General features: G+C 45.3%; 1 protein-coding gene across 1 annotated transcript in view; it reads left to right on the top strand.

Moving 5' to 3' along the window:
* Positions 1 to 18605, top strand: part of LOC108021921 (lachesin) — a 570948-nt gene that overhangs the window by 423226 nt on the left and 129117 nt on the right. The gene's annotated exons all lie outside the window — the stretch shown is intronic.

The following is an 18605-nucleotide window of genomic DNA, read 5'->3' as shown; positions in this document are numbered from 1 at the left end:
ACCTACGGAGCTGCAGTCACTGATAACCTCTATTCCGTAGAAAAGTACTGGTATGAGATACATTTTTGCAATTGTCTCTTTTATTTTGGTCGGTACGAAGTATTTGGTCAAGTATAAGCTTCTAAGTATTGCATATATTTTTCTTAAACATTTATGAAAGTGATTATCCCACGTCAATGTTTGATTAATCTTAAATCCTAGCTTAAGTGCAGTTTTTACATACTCAGTAGGAGCCTTATTAATGATTAATTTTTGCAATACATCGGTAGCCATCCCTCTTTCACCTACAACAAGGCATTTACACTTTTTTGGCTTTTAGCCAAGCCTATTGACTTTCGGCCACTGTCTATTAATTTGCAGTTCAGTTTGACAAACACTTATACATTCATTAATTCTACGAAGAGGACGGCTTACATACATTTGAACATCATCAGCATACATGTGTACTTCACAGTTCCATCCTTGAGGCACACCATGTTTCAGACATAGAAAAGACAAATACACATTATTTACGAAAACCAACTGCCCACGATTGCACAAATAAGAAGAATTAAGTAATCATAGCTGTTGTACAGCTTTTGCCAACACGGAACCCTGATTGCTTATCAGTTAGCATGTTGTTAGCTTTTAAATAATTCGTCATCTGATTAGCCATAAGTCGTTCGAAGACTTTTGACAGATATGGTAGGACTGAAATTGGGCTATACTCATTTACAGCTTTTTGGGTTGGTATAATTTGAGCTAATATTTTTGGCAATATTATCTTTTTAAACTTTGGGCTCAAGTCGTCGACTTCTGTTGAATTTGACTTATTTAGTAACATTGTTTTAAGGACAAAGTCAGTTATACACGAGAAACTTAAACTACTATCACAGGTGCAATTATCACAACCGCAATTCATATTATCACAATTTCGATATGTATTTTGGGGAAGGTGGTCAAGATAGTGATTTTTAGTTACATCAGGTACGTTACAGTCTAAACATTTTTTGTTAAATTCATGGGGATTGGCATCACATCGGGTAGTGCTGGATTTACCAATGCCTAGTTTCTTAATGTCAGCCCATTTCTGCTGACTCGTTTTTGCCCTAGTAAATCTTCTAAAAAATATTTTTGTTTCTCTTGATTAACTAATTGTAAAACTTATTTTCTTAGAGTTTTATATTGCGCTGCGTGCTGGATTGTCTTGTATCGCTTCCATTTATTAAATGCAGTATCCCGTTTGTCAATAAGTACCCTAATTGTTCACGAGGCTTGGTCATTTTCGTCACTAATGGTACTGATCGGTTGTACAAGTATACTATATATCTTGTAGGACAGTCAATTGAGAATTAATATTTGTGGGGTCGCAAATAGACACCCAGTCACATAAATTACTGTCGGTACTTAGCAAGGCGTAGTCAATATTGGTAAAGTCTCTATAAACTATATGATTTTCAGTTAAGTCTGAATTAATATTATAAATTAAAAAAATTAGATCGTGTTTTGAAAACATTGGCATTGAAAGTTAACTATGCATGGAAATTTTATCACAGTCAGTTACAAAAAATAAGTCAAGTAGTGTATCACAGTGGCTTTAAAAATGTGTAGGTACTGATGAGTTTAGTAAGTTCAAGCTAAATGACTGAATGTCGTCCGATAATTTATTGCTGTCGAAATCCCCAGCAAGAATAACACCCGAATAAAGAAAAGACATAGAGGACAAGAGGTTAATTAAATTTTGGTAGTCAATAAATCGGTGTGGTCTATAAATGCAGCCTTTTAAAGTTTTCGATGAGTATGATGTATTTGTGATCTGAACAAATATCCATTCAACGTAGCTATGGCCTGTACTCATTTGCAGATTTTGGGATTGGTATTATTTTAGCTAATTTTCAAGAGTCAGGAAATATTGATTGTGTCAAAGCAAAATTATAAATAAAAGTTATGAATGGTAATATTTTTGGCAATTTTATCTTTATAAATTTTGGGTTTATGGCGGAACTAAAACTGCTATCACAGGTTCCATTATCACAGCCGCAATTTATATTATCACAAAATCAATATGTATTTTGAGGAAGGCGTAAGGATAGTCATCTTTAGGTACATCAGGTACTTAGAGTGTAACGAACTGATTAGCTTGCTTTCTGCTCGCTACGAGATTTGTGCGGCTAGCTCAGTAGATTGTGTGTGTTCGTCCCACCAAATTTATATAAAAGTGATCGCCCAGTAGTTCAGTGAGAAAGCACAGAATTCACGGGTTGGTAGTGGATTTATTGCGGGTATAACTGCGGTCGGCTTTATAATTTGCTTGTCTCGCTGTCTCCGACGGTATGGGTTGTCTCGATGTTCGCTCGCCTCGTTGACACGGTGTTCCAGTTTGTAGCTCCCTGACGATCCTTGCCTGCTGCTTGTCCCTGACGCGTTGACCCGGTCAGTGCTTAGCAACGATTCAGACTCGCTATGGGGTCAGCGGAGCGGGCTTAGGAAAGCGTCACCGTTCTCAGACTAGGGTGAACAGACTGACGAGTTCTTCAGGATCACTCCTATCGACACACGACCGCCTGTCCCTTGTTCTATCCCGGATGGTCCCACGGGGGACTCCGCTCAGATCGTGCGGACAGTCAAGGCGGAACGCCAGGAAGCTGCCTCGCTCTTCACTTCGCTTCTGCGCCTCGGGTAAACGAACGTTCCACCCTAGCCTCACCCTTTCGCGTACTGTCCGTGCCGTTCATGCTGGCTCAATTCTCCTTGCGTGGCTGTTGTGGGGTGGTGATCGCTCCAGGACCTGGTCAACTCCACTTGGCGCACGGGACTCACTCCGGGATACGCCAAAGTAGTGCTTGGGGCGAGGTACACTAGGGTTTGACAGGCTTACCCCCTTACGCCGGCCCCCACTGCTCCAAGTCTGGTAGACCCTCCAGGCGTAACGCCAGGAACCCGTTGGTAGGAATGAACAGACCGCCTTGACTTAGCCGTGCGGTGCCCCTTTGGACCTCAGCCACCTAAGTCTCAGTTCGGAGATTCCTTGTAATCCCCGTCTCGACGTGACAATCTTGCTCCTTGTAGGCTCCCACGGCGCTGCTTTCGACGACTCGTCTTGTTGTGGGTCCCTCGTAGTTTGCTTGGTTGGTATTCGTTCGACAGCTTATCTTAACTCTTCGACTGACCGTAATCGACTGATCCTGCTCGACTGACCATAATCGACTGACTGCTCGCTGCTGGCGCACAGCGGGTTTATATAGGGCCTCCGGGAACAGTTATTCTTCTTTTGCGCACGGCCCGCCGAAACTCTCCACACCGGGTTCAAAGTCCACGACTCCTGTTTGACCCTCTTGTCCTTCACGCACTGCTTCCCGCCGACGTTCAGCCTGATGCTGCCGTCCCGCTGATTCCGGTGATGCATATGGCATGCTTGTGTGCCGCTCCGCTGCCGAGATGTGGTACCTTCTCTCTTGGTCCATAGCTCAAGGCCGCGTCCAAAGTCCGGCGGCGTCCCGTTACTCCCTCTTGCACAAGGCATTCTCGCTCCGCCCGCCAAAACTCCGCTTTCTCCTTCTCCATTCTTGGTCTTCAAACCCTCTTGCTCTCCAAACTGTCTTGCTCTCCAAATTCCCACGTTCTCCAAACTCTCACGTTCTACGTCCTTGATCTCCAAACTCTCACGTTCTCCAACCGCTCCTCGCCGCGCCGCCACTACGCGAATTCGCCGCGTACCTGGTGAGCGACTGGCCATCTGCTGCTGGGATTTGTGTGGAGTTATTCAACTCCTCACAACTTCTTACCGAATCGGATGTTTTAGAACTCCAACTTAAGGAATCAGAGGTCATCCGGATACTCTCAAAGGCGGAACAAGAATTTACCAAATGGGAAAAAGCAAGTTGATACCGAAAATATCCCGAAGGTTTTGCCAAAAGAAGCACAATTAAGTTGAAACCAAAGATGTCACGAAGATCTTGGGTAAGTCATGTTGACGACTTAACGCTTCTTCAACGCTGGCAACTTATATTGTAACGATTCTACATTCAAACAAATTCAGGCGCAGGTGGTACCATGGTGGTAGGTTTTTTTCTTCGACTCTTTATACCGCCTAGAGTTTTCTTCTCATCTTTTAAAAACAAAATTTGAGGCACTCACCGCTTACATGAACATCCATCTACGAAAGCGCTTTCGCTGAGACGATAGCGGCTATCTGCAGAAAATTTAAAGACAATATAAAAATAATGCGAATCGAAACTGAAAACCATTTAGGAATTCCACGACCGAAATGCACCTCTTAAAAAAACAAGAAAGGATGTTAACTTCGGCAAGCCAAAGTTTGTATACCCGTGCAGTTATAAAAAATAATCAATAATTTTATTAAATTGAATTCGAAATTCTTAAAATTATAAAAATTTATGTTCCCAATATTATAAGATAATATGTCAAAAAGCCCCAAAGCTTTAATTTGTTTCAAATTATTTCCCACCAATTATCCGATCGTTCCTATGAGAGCTATATGATATAGTCGTCCGATTTTAATAAAATTAAATTCGAAATTCAGAACTAATTCGTCTTGTGACGCTGATCAAGAATATATATACTTTACGGGGTCGGAAACGTCTCCTTCACTGCTTTGCAAACTTCTGATTGAAATCATTATACCCTTTGCAAGGGTATAACTAGACGACGATTCTGCCTTCTTGCATGACTTTAAACTGCTTCGATTAACCACTATATACTCTTTTCCATCTTAAAAATTCCACTTAAAGTTATTTCTATTAAATAATGATTTCCCTTTCGTATGTCTTTCACACTTTTCTCATCCGTTCTGAAGGTTTTGTCCGAATGTAGCCGGTCACAAACTTCCTTGTCAAAAACTGATGGAGGGTCAACTTTCCCGACTTCCCCTTTTAAGATCTTACCTTAATTTTCGGGAATTTTCACGGCAAATTAACGGGTCCATGACAAAACAGCGCCGCGGTTCCGGGACGGACCGACGTCTCTAGCGATCAAGTAACTGCCCTCTCGCTGTCGCTCGAAATAAGACTCAAGAAAAAGCTTTTGCTTCAGAACTAAAGCAAACGAAATTAATATATACGTCGCCAAAATGCAAACGCTACTGGCGAGAGCCTGAGCGAAGATTTTCCTCTGCTTCTCGGCCCAGTTTTTTCGGCAGCTTGACAGATTCCGACTTTCGTAGATTTCGCTCGAACAAACTGCGGCCGCTGAAGACCTTGTGCGGACGGGCCAGTAGCTGCCGAATACGCTTAACATTACTCTCTAGACCCCGAATATTTCGATCTCTTTAACTACCCTAATCCGCAGCTAACTTTCTGACTATATTTCCTTATTTTCCGCTGACGCCAAACGTAAAACAGGCTGTACTTAGTCACTCGCGCTAAATTTTACGGATTGGACACTTATAGAAAATAGTTCACCTCTGGTCACCTATGCTGCCAAAATGGAAAAGACCAACTCTGATACCACAATTCGGGTGGAGTATGAGGTGAAAAACTAGACTAAGCAGGCTGGAGAGCAACGATCATAATAAAATTACTACAATACTATATACTTAAAATACTGAATTGTATAAAATATTATGTTAATAAAATTCTAAATACCCTTGTACTATATGAAGAAGATTGGAAGAAATATAGTTGGTAAGCGCACCTTTTACACAGACATATACGACTAAGCAATGTTTTAAATAAATGCAGTGAGCTCGCCACAATGCATAGTTACTATTTCTCCCTGAGAAAATAATCTTAAAACAAGGAAGAACAAGTGCATCGACTATCAGATACCCTTTACTCAGCTTAAGATAGCAAATGGGAAATGGAGATATATAACCAGCAAAGCGATATTTTAGGGCGAAACCTACCGCCTATTTCAGTATATTATATATGGGCGGCAGACACATTTAAGCATTCAAGCCGTTTGTGCTCGTTAAAGTGGGCATGGCACATTTTTGTTTAGTTTAGTTGATAGGCATTGATTAGACAAACACAATTCAGGTACAATTTTCATCATATAATTACTGTAGGCGCTACAGATTTTCACGGATTGTGGGCGTAAGGGTGGACGTGGCACCCCGGTGAAACAAACTTGTGCTGCGCAGGAAGCCCAGGTATCTGTAAGTATGCCAGTTCTAGCTCTTATAGTTTTCGAGATCTCAGCGTTCATACGGACAGAGAGACATGGCTAGATCGACTCGGCTAGTGATCCTGATCAAGAATATATATACTTTATGGGGTCGGAAACGCTTCCTTTTACCTGTTGCATACTTTCCGACGAATCTAGTATACCCTTTCACTCTACGAGTTACGGGTGTAAAAATTATATAATATACCGGATTTTATTCTTCGAATCAAAAGCAAAAACATGTAAAGAAGTCTCGTAGGCTGGGATATACTCAGTCCCGCCAGGGTCTCTTTACCGAAAATATTTGTAAAGATATAGGACAAAAAGGTCTAAGACGAAAATCGGTTTGCTGGCGTGAGATGTAGAGTACCAGCCAACGGGGTACGGAGTGAGAGAAATAGTTTATTCGTAGCAGAGTGAAAAAGGGTATGTGGTAACGCTCATTTGGGCCATGCTCATAGCGTTCGCTACGAGAAGGCCGAGAGAGAGGGGATCGATTATGGACAACTTTTCCCTAGGGCAGAATTTATGGCCTAAAATCTAGGCATTTGTCTTAGAATATCTATATTTATGCGTGGCCAGCTTGATTGTATTCTTTTCCTACGAGTTGTATTAAAATCAGGCGAGAAATATTTTATTTTTTTATTTATTAGAGCATTTTTATATCTTGGTTCATGTTTTTCTCAGTGCTCCCAGGCTAACGGGTTAGGTTATGTCATGGTTTATAAATTCTAGCCTACTCTGGGCGAAGCCGCATCAAGGCCTTCGAGAAATTTCTCATTGCACGGGACTCTCGCTGGCCAAAATGCGGTTCACTCCACTCACTCACCCGTCTCGCTCTCTCGCACAGACACACGCGTGACTCCAGGTGCTCTGCCGCTGGTCCTGGCCGGCACACTCTTCTCGAGGTCGTCTAGGTAAACTCCTCTCTGGGTCACTTCGCACCAGTCACTCGACTGCACCACTTTTCGCACTCCGAAGGCAAAAGACTCTTTTTGTCAACATGAATTTGCTCTGCTCGCACTTCTGATCCCGTCCGCCGCCTTTGCAAGAGTCCCCTGATTCTGCGCCGCGCTTTCCAAAGTGACCTGCTCGTCCTTCTGGTCCGATGTGCCGTGTTTTCCAAAAGAGACCTAGTCAAGCTTTGCCGCCGCGTTTTGTTCAAGTTTTTGGCTGCTCTGGGTTTTTTCCACTTGTCGAAGTTTCGGTACTCCTTTTCTCTCGCTCTTCCCTTGGCGCGTGCCAATTTTCGGGGGTTGTTTCCCTCCTCGATCGCATGTCCTCTCTCGCTTGCTCCTATGCGGCGCTGCACTTTTCGTGGTGAATATTTCGTTGCTCTCATGGTGGGTGGGTGGGTGTGTGTGGCTACTGCTGATGCGAGAACGGAGGGGGAAAGCTTAGCTGAGATAATTCTTCTGTACTAATGTAACTACAAATCTTACAATTATTGGTTAAGCTTGCATATTAAGTGAACTGTACAAAGTTTTTACAAAGTCATGCGCGAGGGTTTTGTTTTGTTGTTAGCTGCTGTTGTAGCCGCTGGCTGCTGTTGCTGTTGGCGACGCCTTTGGGCGTTGTTGGCGGCGCTGGCTGCTGTTGTTGTTGTCGCTGGCTGCCGATGTTGTTGATGTTGTGGGCGCTATTTGTGATTGGTTTTGTGATGTGTACCCGGAATTCCTCTGCCGGATTGTCAATAGCGACTCCGTTCGGGCCCGCGTCTTCTAAGGTGGCCGTAGCTTGCGTGTTGTCGGGTTGTCCGACGCCATGTCTGTAGGGGAGAACAAAGGGTATTAGTGCTTTGTTTTAACGATTCCTAGCTGGATTTTAATTGTTTAGTAGGTAATCATGGTTGGCTCTCGCCTCGGCCAGATCGAGCGTCACTCGCCGGCTTGTTTGTGGCAAGTTCGTTGCTATTGTGCCGTCTTTGTACGGACTTCTGGCGCTGCTGCTGCGCTACTATCTTCGTGTATGCTTTCGCTGTCTACAGGTATCCTTGGATGCTTCTCTGCTGCTCTCGTCTTGATGTGTAGATTTCTTCGTGTATGCTTCTCCGTTGCTTCCGCCTTGATGCGGCTTTTCATTGGTTTCTCTGATACTTCCGCCTTGATGCGGGTATCCTTGGTTTCTGTATCTCTGCTGTTGCTGTTGCTCTGCTACGGGTTTTATCGTCAAACGATCGCTAAACTGCCTCCGCCATCTGAATGTCTTCGTTGTCGTCCAGTCGTCTGGGTACCGGATTCTGGGTTTCTGGCTCGTTGACTGCTTCCTTTAAATCTTTAAGGGATGACGTTCTGCGTTGCCTGCTCTGGGTATGTTGCAAGCGCACTATGGTGGGAGAAAAGAACTTAATTACTTTGTAAGGGCCTTCGTATGCATCTGGAATAGAATGGGCATTTAGTTGTCGAAAATCTACACATAGTCGCACTTCTCCGGATTTCTTGCCCACGAGTACAATAGGGGCGCTGTGGGGGCTCCGTGAAGGCTCTATACAGTCGATGCGTAGCAGTTCGTCGATCTGCCCATCGATAATCCTCTGCATCGCGGGATTCTTAGGAAAATACTTCTGTTTATCATCTCGCATCGTGATCGTATGCTCAGCGATATTCGACACTCCCGTCAATCCTTCGAATTTGGCCAATTCCTCCTTAGGAATTTGTTTACCCAGGGTTCTAATTCTTCTTGCTCGGCGTTTGCGGCTAGTGCTCTTCCAGTGTCAGGTGTGTACCCTGGTCTGGCTGGGGAAGGCGCTCACCCTATCTCTACTGGTTCCGCTGAAACATTATTTTGCACGGCGTTGTAGTCTCGAGGCTCTACTGCTGGTCGGGGTGGCTTGCTGGAGTGAACGCGTTTGTCAAGAGAGGAGGCACAGCTAAGTCGTTTGTGGGGCTGCTTATTAAGAGAGTGTTCAGCTGCAGCGAAGCGCGGACGCATTGGAGAGTAGCAGACACGCCACAGAGGAAGTCCATGCCCAATAGCACGACCTCCATGATCGAGGGGAAAACTAGCAGGACTTTGGCTAACAGAGACTTGGTTATCTCCTTGCGTGAGCCTTCCGCCAGGCTGACATTAGTGTGTACCAACCGTACGTTGTGTGGCGTCCCTAAACGTTGAATAACTCGTTGGCTCACGAAGCTTCTGCTAGCTCCGGTGTCTATAGTAGCGTTAATAATAATTCTGCTCGACTGAAGCTGTAAGACTTCTCCTAATTCCGGGGATTCCTGTAGGCCGTCTCCGACCGATCTCCGAGGGTGCGAAGACTCCTCTCGTTTCCCGTCTGGGTACGACGGCAACACTCGAGAGTACGTACACCTCTGCGACCACAATCCCAACAAAAGAGGACTCTGGGATTGAGACATGTAGCTGACCGGTGACCCTCCTGGGCACAATTCCTGCAAACAAGACTGAAATTCGGCACCATTGACACGTTACCCACCCGAGGAACTGATTGTGAAACTGTGGCTGGGGTGGGTGGTCGTCTGCCTGGTCGTGTGAAATTTTGTTGACCTGTTGGTGATGCTCCTGCATACGCTGGGATCTCGTACTCGTTCCTTCTTGGCGCTGGCTATGGTTTGGCCAACATTCTGGCATGGCTTCCTGTGCTCCGATCGCGGGTGACCTCGTAGTTTACCGCTAAGGTGGTAAGTTGCTCCAAAGTGGTGAAGTCGTGCCTCCTTGAGTACATCTGATACTCCGGTTGGAGATTTTCATAGATCCGGTCCAACTCCTGCTCCGCATTATACCCCGCTCTGTGCATCATGAGACTGATGTTAACTAGGTATTGTTTGAAAGTCTCTCCCCGTAGCTGATCTCTGGTGCGTACATCGGGGGCACCTCTGCCTTCCAGTGCTGGCACCTGAAGCTGCGTTGGACCCGGTGGGTCTGGGGTCGGAGTCGGTGAACGCTGCTTCCTATCCGTTAGTGCGGCTGTAATTTCCGCCTCGCATTCCTGTAGCTACTCAGCACGTGGTCGTCCCGATTATTAAAAGCAGCCAGCCGGCTCCTCATTTTCTCAACTGTTCCGATTGCTTCCAAGGAAAACTCCTTCAGAATTGCCTCCATTTCCGCTTCCGGAGGTACGAAAACCAACGCGCGCCCATATTGCTGTGAAATAATAGTTAACTCGCAAACGACAGGAACGTTTTCGATAGGACGAGAGAAATTCTTGGACGAGGGTCAAACGATGTTCGAACTGGTTAAAATCTTCATAGAAAATTTTATTTTATTTGTCGCCAAGAATTTACTGAATTCCCACGTGCTTCGATGTTGACCACAATCCGATGTCAAACAACGGTGATTAAATTTTTTTCTGCGACGATGTAGTTTTAAATTTTTCTCCGACGATGTTTTTGAGAGCTGCCGATGCACGTGTTGACTGGGCGATGGTTATATGAGAAGCCCCCTAACCGATGTGATCCCGTTGCCTGTACTTGCTCGACTCCTGCTCGTGTGAGAGGGGCGACGATGAGAGTGAAAAACGAAATACAAAATGGCTGCGCTGTGAAGAGTATACGTTAGCTTTTCCCTACCTCGTGCTTTCGAAATTCTCGTGACCTAAGTTGGCTAGCCTAGAGGGCTCTCGCTCTCTCTGTCTATGTACTTTGCTCTGCTAAGAAATAATGTATGTGTGTTTGCGTGCGTTAGAAATTTCTCGCTGTGTGTGGGTATACTTTTGTAAAAGTTCTACCGATTCTAAGTTTTTCCTTTGAGGTTATGTTCGATGCGCTGGTATATTTTATATATATATATATATATATATATATATATATATATATATATATATCTAGTCACTTAGAGGCGAAATTTTTAGGTCGGCACGTAAGGAACGTATATATATATATATATATATATATATATATTTATATATTATACCCGTTTAATGCCCTAGAAATTTTTGTGTCCCTCGCTATAAGACTCTCCTTACGTTCCCACCTAAAAATTTCGCCTCTAAGTGACTGAACCGAAAATTTTCAAACTACATGTAGCCAGATGGGTCTTAAGGCCATATTTAGGTCGTCTAAAATTTCGTAAACCCCATGTCCCTGTTCGGGCGCCATTCTGTAAAGAAGTCTCGTAGGCTGCGATATACTCAGTCCCGCCAGGGTCTCTTTACCGAAAATATTTGTAAAAATATGGGACAAAAAGTTCTAAGGCGAAAATCTGCTTGCTGGCGTGAGATGTAAAGTACCAGCCAACGGGGTACGGAGTGAGAGAAATAGTTTATTCGGTGTCTGTAGCTGAGTGAAAAGGGCAAGCGGTAACGCTCATTTAGGCCATGCTTATAGCATTCGCTACGAGAAGGCCGAGAGAGAGGGGATCGATTATGGACAATTTTTTCCTAGGGCAGAATTTATGGCCTAAAATCTAGGCATTTGTCTTAGAATATCTATATTTATGCGTGGCCAGCTTGATTGTATTCTTTTCCTACGAGTTGTATTAAAATCAGGCGAGAAATATTTTATTTTTTTTTTATTTATTAGAGCATTTTTATATCTTGGTTCATGTTTTTCTCAGTGCTCCCAGGCTAACGGGTTAGGTTATGTCATGGTTTATAAATTCTAGCCTACTCTGGGCGAAGCCGCATCAAGGCCTTCGAGAAATTTCTCATTGCACGGGACTCTCGCTGGCCAAAATGCGGTTCACTCCACTCACTCACCCGTCTCGCTTTCTCGCACAGACACACGCGTGACTCCAGGTGCTCTGCCGCTGGTCCTGGGCCGGCACACTCTTCTCGAGGTCGTCTAGGTAAACTCCTCTCTGGGTCACTTCGCACCAGTCACTCGACTGCACCACTTTTCGCACTCCGAAGGCAAAAGACTCTTTTTGTCAACATGAATTTGCTCTGCTCGCACTTCTGATCCCGTCCGCCGCCTTTGCAAGAGTCCCCTGAGTCTGCGCCGCGCTTTCCAAAGTGACCTGCTCGTCCTTCTGGACCGGTGCGCCGTGTTTTCCAAAAGAGACCTAGTCAAGCTTTGCCGCTTTTCTCTCGCTCTTCCCTTGGCGCGTGCCAATTTTCGGGGGTTGTTTCCCTCCTCGATCGCATGTCCTCTCTCGCTTGCTCCTATGCGGCGCTGCACTTTTCGTGGTAAATATTTCGTTGCTCTTATGATGTGTGTGTGTGTGTGGCTACTGCTGATGCGAGAACGGAGGGGGAAAGCTTAGCTAAGATAATTTTTCTGTACTAATGTAACTACAAATCCTCCTAATTTTCGTTAAGCTTACATATTAAGTGAAATGTACGAAATTTTGACAAAGTTATGCGCGAGGGTTTTGTTTTGTTTTTAGCTGCTGTTGTTGTTGGCGCTGGCTTCTGTTGCTATTGCTGGCGGCTGCTTTTGCTATTGCTATTGCCGCTGGCTGCTGTTGTTTTTGGCAACGCCTTTGGGCGTTGTTGGCGGCGCTGGCTGCTGTTGTTGTTGTTGCTGCCTGCCGATGTTGTTGATGTTGTGGGCGCTATTTGTTAGGGGTGAAACGACTCCTCACAAGCAAAAGATTTCCGCATGTCTCTTATTGCTACGGGTTTTATCGTCAAACGATCGCTAAACTGCCTCCGCCATCTGAATGTCTTCGTTGTCGTCCAGTCGTCTGGGTACCAGATTCTGGGTTTCTGGCTCGTTGACTGCTTTCTTTAAATCTTTAAGGGATGACGTTCTGCGTTGCCTGCTCTGGGTATGTTGCAAGCGCACTATGGTGGGAGAAAAGAACTTAATTACTTTGTAAGGGCCTTCGTATGCATCTGGAATAGAATGGGCATTTAGTTGTCGAAAATCTACACATAGTCGCACTTCTCCGGATTTCTTGCCCACGAGTACAATAGGGGCGCTGTGGGGGCTCCGTGAAGGCTCTATACAGTCGATGCGTAGCAGTTCGTCGATCTGCCCATCGATAATCCTCTGCATCGCGGGATTCTTAGGAAAATACTTCTGTTTATCATCTCGCATCGTGATCGTATGCTCAGCGATATTCGACACTCCCGTCAATCCTTCGAATTTGGCCAATTCCTCCTTAGGAATTTGTTTACCCAGGGTTCTAATTCTTCTTGCTCGGCGTTTGCGGCTAGTGCTCTTCCAGTGTCAGGTGTGTACCCTGGTCTGGCTGGGGAAGGCGCTCACCCTATCTCTACTGGTTCCGCTGAAACATTATTTTGCACGGCGTTGTAGTCTCGAGGCTCTACTGCTGGTCGGGGTGGCTTGCTGGAGTGAACGCGTTTGTCAAGAGAGGAGGCACAGCTAAGTCGTTTGTGGGGCTGCTTATTAAGAGAGTGTTCAGCTGCAGCGAAGCGCGGACGCATTGGAGAGTAGCAGACACGCCACAGAGGAAGTCCATGCCCAATAGCACGACCTCCATGATCGAGGGGAAAACTAGCAGGACTTTGGCTAACAGAGACTTGGTTATCTCCTTGCGTGAGCCTTCCGCCAGGCTGACATTAGTGTGTACCAACCGTACGTTGTGTGGCGTCCCTAAACGTTGAATAACTCGTTGGCTCACGAAGCTTCTGCTAGCTCCGGTGTCTATAGTAGCGTTAATAATAATTCTGCTCGACTGAAGCTGTAAGACTTCTCCTAATTCCGGGGATTCCTGTAGGCCGTCTCCGACCGATCTCCGAGGGTGCGAAGACTCCTCTCGTTTCCCGTCTGGGTACGACGGCAACACTCGAGAGTACGTACACCTCTGCGACCACAATCCCAACAAAAGAGGACTCTGGGATTGAGACATGTAGCTGACCGGTGACCCTCCTGGGCACAATTCCTGCAAACAAGACTGAAATTCGGCACCATTGACACGTTACCCACCCGAGGAACTGATTGTGAAACTGTGGCTGGGGTGGGTGGTCGTCTGCCTGGTCGTGTGAAATTTTGTTGACCTGTTGGTGATGCTCCTGCATACGCTGGGATCTCGTACTCGTTCCTTCTTGGCGCTGGCTATGGTTTGGCCAACATTCTGGCATGGCTTCCTGTGCTCCGATCGCGGGTGACCTCGTAGTTTACCGCTAAGGTGGTAAGTTGCTCCAAAGTGGTGAAGTCGTGCCTCCTTGAGTACATCTGATACTCCGGTTGGAGATTTTCATAGATCCGGTCCAACTCCTGCTCCGCATTATACCCCGCTCTGTGCATCATGAGACTGATGTTAACTAGGTATTGTTTGAAAGTCTCTCCCCGTAGCTGATCTCTGGTGCGTACATCGGGGGCACCTCTGCCTTCCAGTGCTGGCACCTGAAGCTGCGTTGGACCCGGTGGGTCTGGGGTCGGAGTCGGTGAACGCTGCTTCCTATCCGTTAGTGCGGCTGTAATTTCCGCCTCGCATTCCTGTAGCTACTCAGCACGTGGTCGTCCCGATTATTAAAAGCAGCCAGCCGGCTCCTCATTTTCTCAACTGTTCCGATTGCTTCCAAGGAAAACTCCTTCAGAATTGCCTCCATTTCCGCTTCCGGAGGTACGAAAACCAACGCGCGCCCATATTGCTGTGAAATAATAGTTAACTCGCAAACGACAGGAACGTTTTCGATAGGACGAGAGAAATTCTTGGACGAGGGTCAAACGATGTTCGAACTGGTTAAAATCTTCATAGAAAATTTTATTTTATTTGTCGCCAAGAATTTACTGAATTCCCACGTGCTTCGATGTTGACCACAATCCGATGTCAAACAACGGTGATTAAATTTTTTTCTGCGACGATGTAGTTTTAAATTTTTCTCCGACGATGTTTTTGAGAGCTGCCGATGCACGTGTTGACTGGGCGATGGTTATATGAGAAGCCCCCTAACCGATGTGATCCCGTTGCCTGTACTTGCTCGACTCCTGCTCGTGTGAGAGGGGCGACGATGAGAGTGAAAAACGAAATACAAAATGGCTGCGCTGTGAAGAGTATACGTTAGCTTTTCCCTACCTCGTGCTTTCGAAATTCTCGTGACCTAAGTTGGCTAGCCTAGAGGGCTCTCGCTCTCTCTGTCTATGTACTTTGCTCTGCTAAGAAATAATGTATGTGTGTTTGCGTGCGTTAGAAATTTCTCGCTGTGTGTGGGTATACTTTTGTAAAAGTTCTACCGAGTGTGCCATTTGCTCTGCTTAAATTCTAAGTTTTTCCTTTGAGGTTATGTTCGATGCGCTGGTATATTTTATATATATATATATATATATATATATATATATATATATCTAGTCACTTAGAGGCGAAATTTTTAGGTCGGCACGTAAGGAACGTATATATATATATATATATATATATATATATATTTATATATTATACCCGTTTAATGCCCTAGAAATTTTTGTGTCCCTCGATATAAGACTCTCCTTACGTTCCCACCTAAAAATTTCGCCTCTAAGTGACTGAACCGAAAATTTTCAAACTACATGTAGCCAGATGGGTCTTAAGGCCATATTTAGGTCGTCTAAAATTTCGTAAACCCCATGTCCCTGTTCGGGCGCCATTCTGTAAAGAAGTCTCGTAGGCTGCGATATACTCAGTCCCGCCAGGGTCTCTTTACCGAAAATATTTGTAAAAATATGGGACAAAAAGTTCTAAGGCGAAAATCTGCTTGCTGGCGTGAGATGTAAAGTACCAGCCAACGGGGTACGGAGTGAGAGAAATAGTTTATTCGGTGTCTGTAGCTGAGTGAAAAGGGCAAGCGGTAACGCTCATTTAGGCCATGCTTATAGCATTCGCTACGAGAAGGCCGAGAGAGAGGGGATCGATTATGGACAATTTTTTCCTAGGGCAGAATTTATGGCCTAAAATCTAGGCATTTGTCTTAGAATATCTATATTTATGCGTGGCCAGCTTGATTGTATTCTTTTCCTACGAGTTGTATTAAAATCAGGCGAGAAATATTTTATTTTTTTTTTATTTATTAGAGCATTTTTATATCTTGGTTCATGTTTTTCTCAGTGCTCCCAGGCTAACGGGTTAGGTTATGTCATGGTTTATAAATTCTAGCCTACTTGGGCGAAGCCGCATCAAGGCCTTCGAGAAATTTCTCATTGCACGGGACTCTCGCTGGCCAAAATGCGGTTCACTCCACTCACTCACCCGTCTCGCTCTCTCGCACAGACACACGCGTGACTCCAGGTGCTCTGCCGCTGGTCCTGGGCCGGCACACTCTTCTCGAGGTCGAGGTAAACTCCTCTCTGGGTCACTTCGCACCAGTCACTCGACTGCACCACTTTTCGCACTCCGAAGGCAAAAGACTCTTTTTGTCAACATGAATTTGCTCTGCTCGCACTTCTGATCCCGTCCGCCGCCTTTGCAAGAGTCCCCTGATTCTGCGCCGCGCTTTCCAAAGTGACCTGCTCGTCCTTCTGGACCGGTGCGCCGTGTTTTCCAAAAGAGACCTAGTCAAGCTTTGCCGCTTTTCTCTCGCTCTTCCCTTGGCGCGTGCCAATTTTCGGGGGTTGTTTCCCTCCTCGATCGCATGTCCTCTCTCGCTTGCTCCTATGCGGCGCTGCACTTTTCGTGGTAAATATTTCGTTGCTCTTATGATGTGTGTGTGTGTGTGGCTACTGCTGATGCGAGAACGGAGGGGGAAAGCTTAGCTAAGATAATTTTTCTGTACTAATGTAACTACAAATCCTCCTAATTTTCGTTAAGCTTACATATTAAGTGAAATGTACAAAATTTTGACAAAGTTATGCGCGAGGGTTTTGTTTTGTTTTTAGCTGCTGTTGTTGTTGGCGCTGGCTTCTGTTGCTATTGCTGGCGGCTGCTTTTGCTATTGCTATTGCCGCTGGCTGCTGTTGTTTTTGGCAACGCCTTTGGGTGTTGTTGGCGGCGCTGGCTGCTGTTGTTGTTGTTGCTGCCTACCGATGTTGTTGATGTTGTGGGCGCTATTTGTTAGGGGTGAAACGACTCCTCACAAGCAAAAGATTTCCGCATGTCTCTTATTGATAGATCCCACAAGATAAAGTTCCCCATATGTTAAAGAATTTTTAAAACATCCATTTAAATATTAAATGTATTTTAAAATATATTTTAAGTATTTGACTTTTTTTGACTTTGAAAAACACTACATATTTCATTGTCTTTCGCCTTATGCAGGTTTTTGGTGGTTACCATTAGTAAACCTCTTCATACTATGATTTAAATTTATGTACTTTCTATAACCCGTTTTGGTAAAATGTCCAATCTTGTATTATATAATTACATTTCTGAGACTAACGCTCTTTTATAAATGCAGATTGCATACGTAAATATTATAGTCATATAGTCTTTCCAGGTAAGGAACAGGGGGCAAAAAGAATCGAACCAAGAGCACTCGACTCTAGCAATTTCTATCGTTGATTGTCGCTTGCTTTGACAAAATACATTTACCTTCGAAACTCATTGGTAAATAAATTATCAGCAAATTGAGACCTTATCGCCAAACCAGCTTTATTATACCCGTTACTAGTAGAGTAAAAGAACCGCTAGATTCGTTAGAGTGTATGTAACAGGGATTCCAATCCCGAAAGTCTCAACGTAGCGATCTTGCTTCTTGTAGGCTCCCACGGCGTTGCTTTCGACGACTCGCCTTGTTGGCTCCCTCGTAGTTTACTTGGCTGTTTATCTGTTTACTTGTATCCGAACAACTGCTTGTCCAAACACTTCGACTCTACACCTCGTGATCGATTGATCGTGACCGACAGACCGTAATCGACTGATCGTACCGACTGACCGTAATCGACTGATCCTGCTGTCAGCGCCCAGCGGGTTTATATAGGCCCTCGGGGAACCGTTATTCCCCTTTTGCGCACGGCCCGCCGAAACTCTCTACACCGGGTCCAAGGTCAATGCCTCCAGTTTGACCCTCTTGTCCTTCATGCGTTGCTTCCTGCCAGCCTGATGCTGCCGTCCCGCTGATTCCCGTGATGCATGATGGAATTCCCGTGATGGAATGCTTGTGCGCCGCTCCGCTGCCGAGATGAGGCACATTCTCTCTTGGTACAAAGTTCACGGCCGGATCCAAAGTCCGGCGGTGTCCCGTTACTTGAAAATTCTAGCATTTATAGTTCCGAAATCTCAGCGTTTAAGGTGTTTAATTTTATGGAGAATTGAGAAAAATTCTGCTGAGGCTTCAACCATTTGAGCAAAGTAAAGCTGCTTAAGGTTTCCGGTTCCTCGGCAATCTCAAGTCTGTCAAGACCCTTAGGTTGGATGATTAGAGTGGAGTGCCGATACCCCGAAATTGGTCCGCACCTGGCGCATGTAAGAAAACCAACGGAGCTGAAGCAGATACGTTTCAAGGTAGCCCAGATGCATTTTCTGTGCATTGTGCATTTCCTTCAGCTTATGCAGGCGTCGAAGGTTTTGTAAGGTCGTTTACCAGGCGACCCACTATTTAGCCATGCGTTTGGTTTCCCCGACGTCCAGAAGCAGCTCGATAACAGCGACCTCACTCATGTGCAGCGTCTCCTGTCAACTAGGTTTGGTCGTTGCGCAAGTCGTTCCACCGCGACAAGGCATTCTCCCTCTCCGGCACCCAGTTCAGTCCATGCAAACGAATTCGCCCAAAGAGAAATTTCCAATCGAAC

This window comes from Drosophila biarmipes, unplaced genomic scaffold (assembly GCF_025231255.1).
Source record: "Drosophila biarmipes strain raj3 unplaced genomic scaffold, RU_DBia_V1.1 ptg000013l, whole genome shotgun sequence".
NCBI lineage: Eukaryota > Metazoa > Arthropoda > Insecta > Diptera > Drosophilidae > Drosophila > Drosophila biarmipes.
Note: the sequence above shows the minus strand (reverse complement) of the source record. Positions and strands in the feature narration are given on the sequence as shown.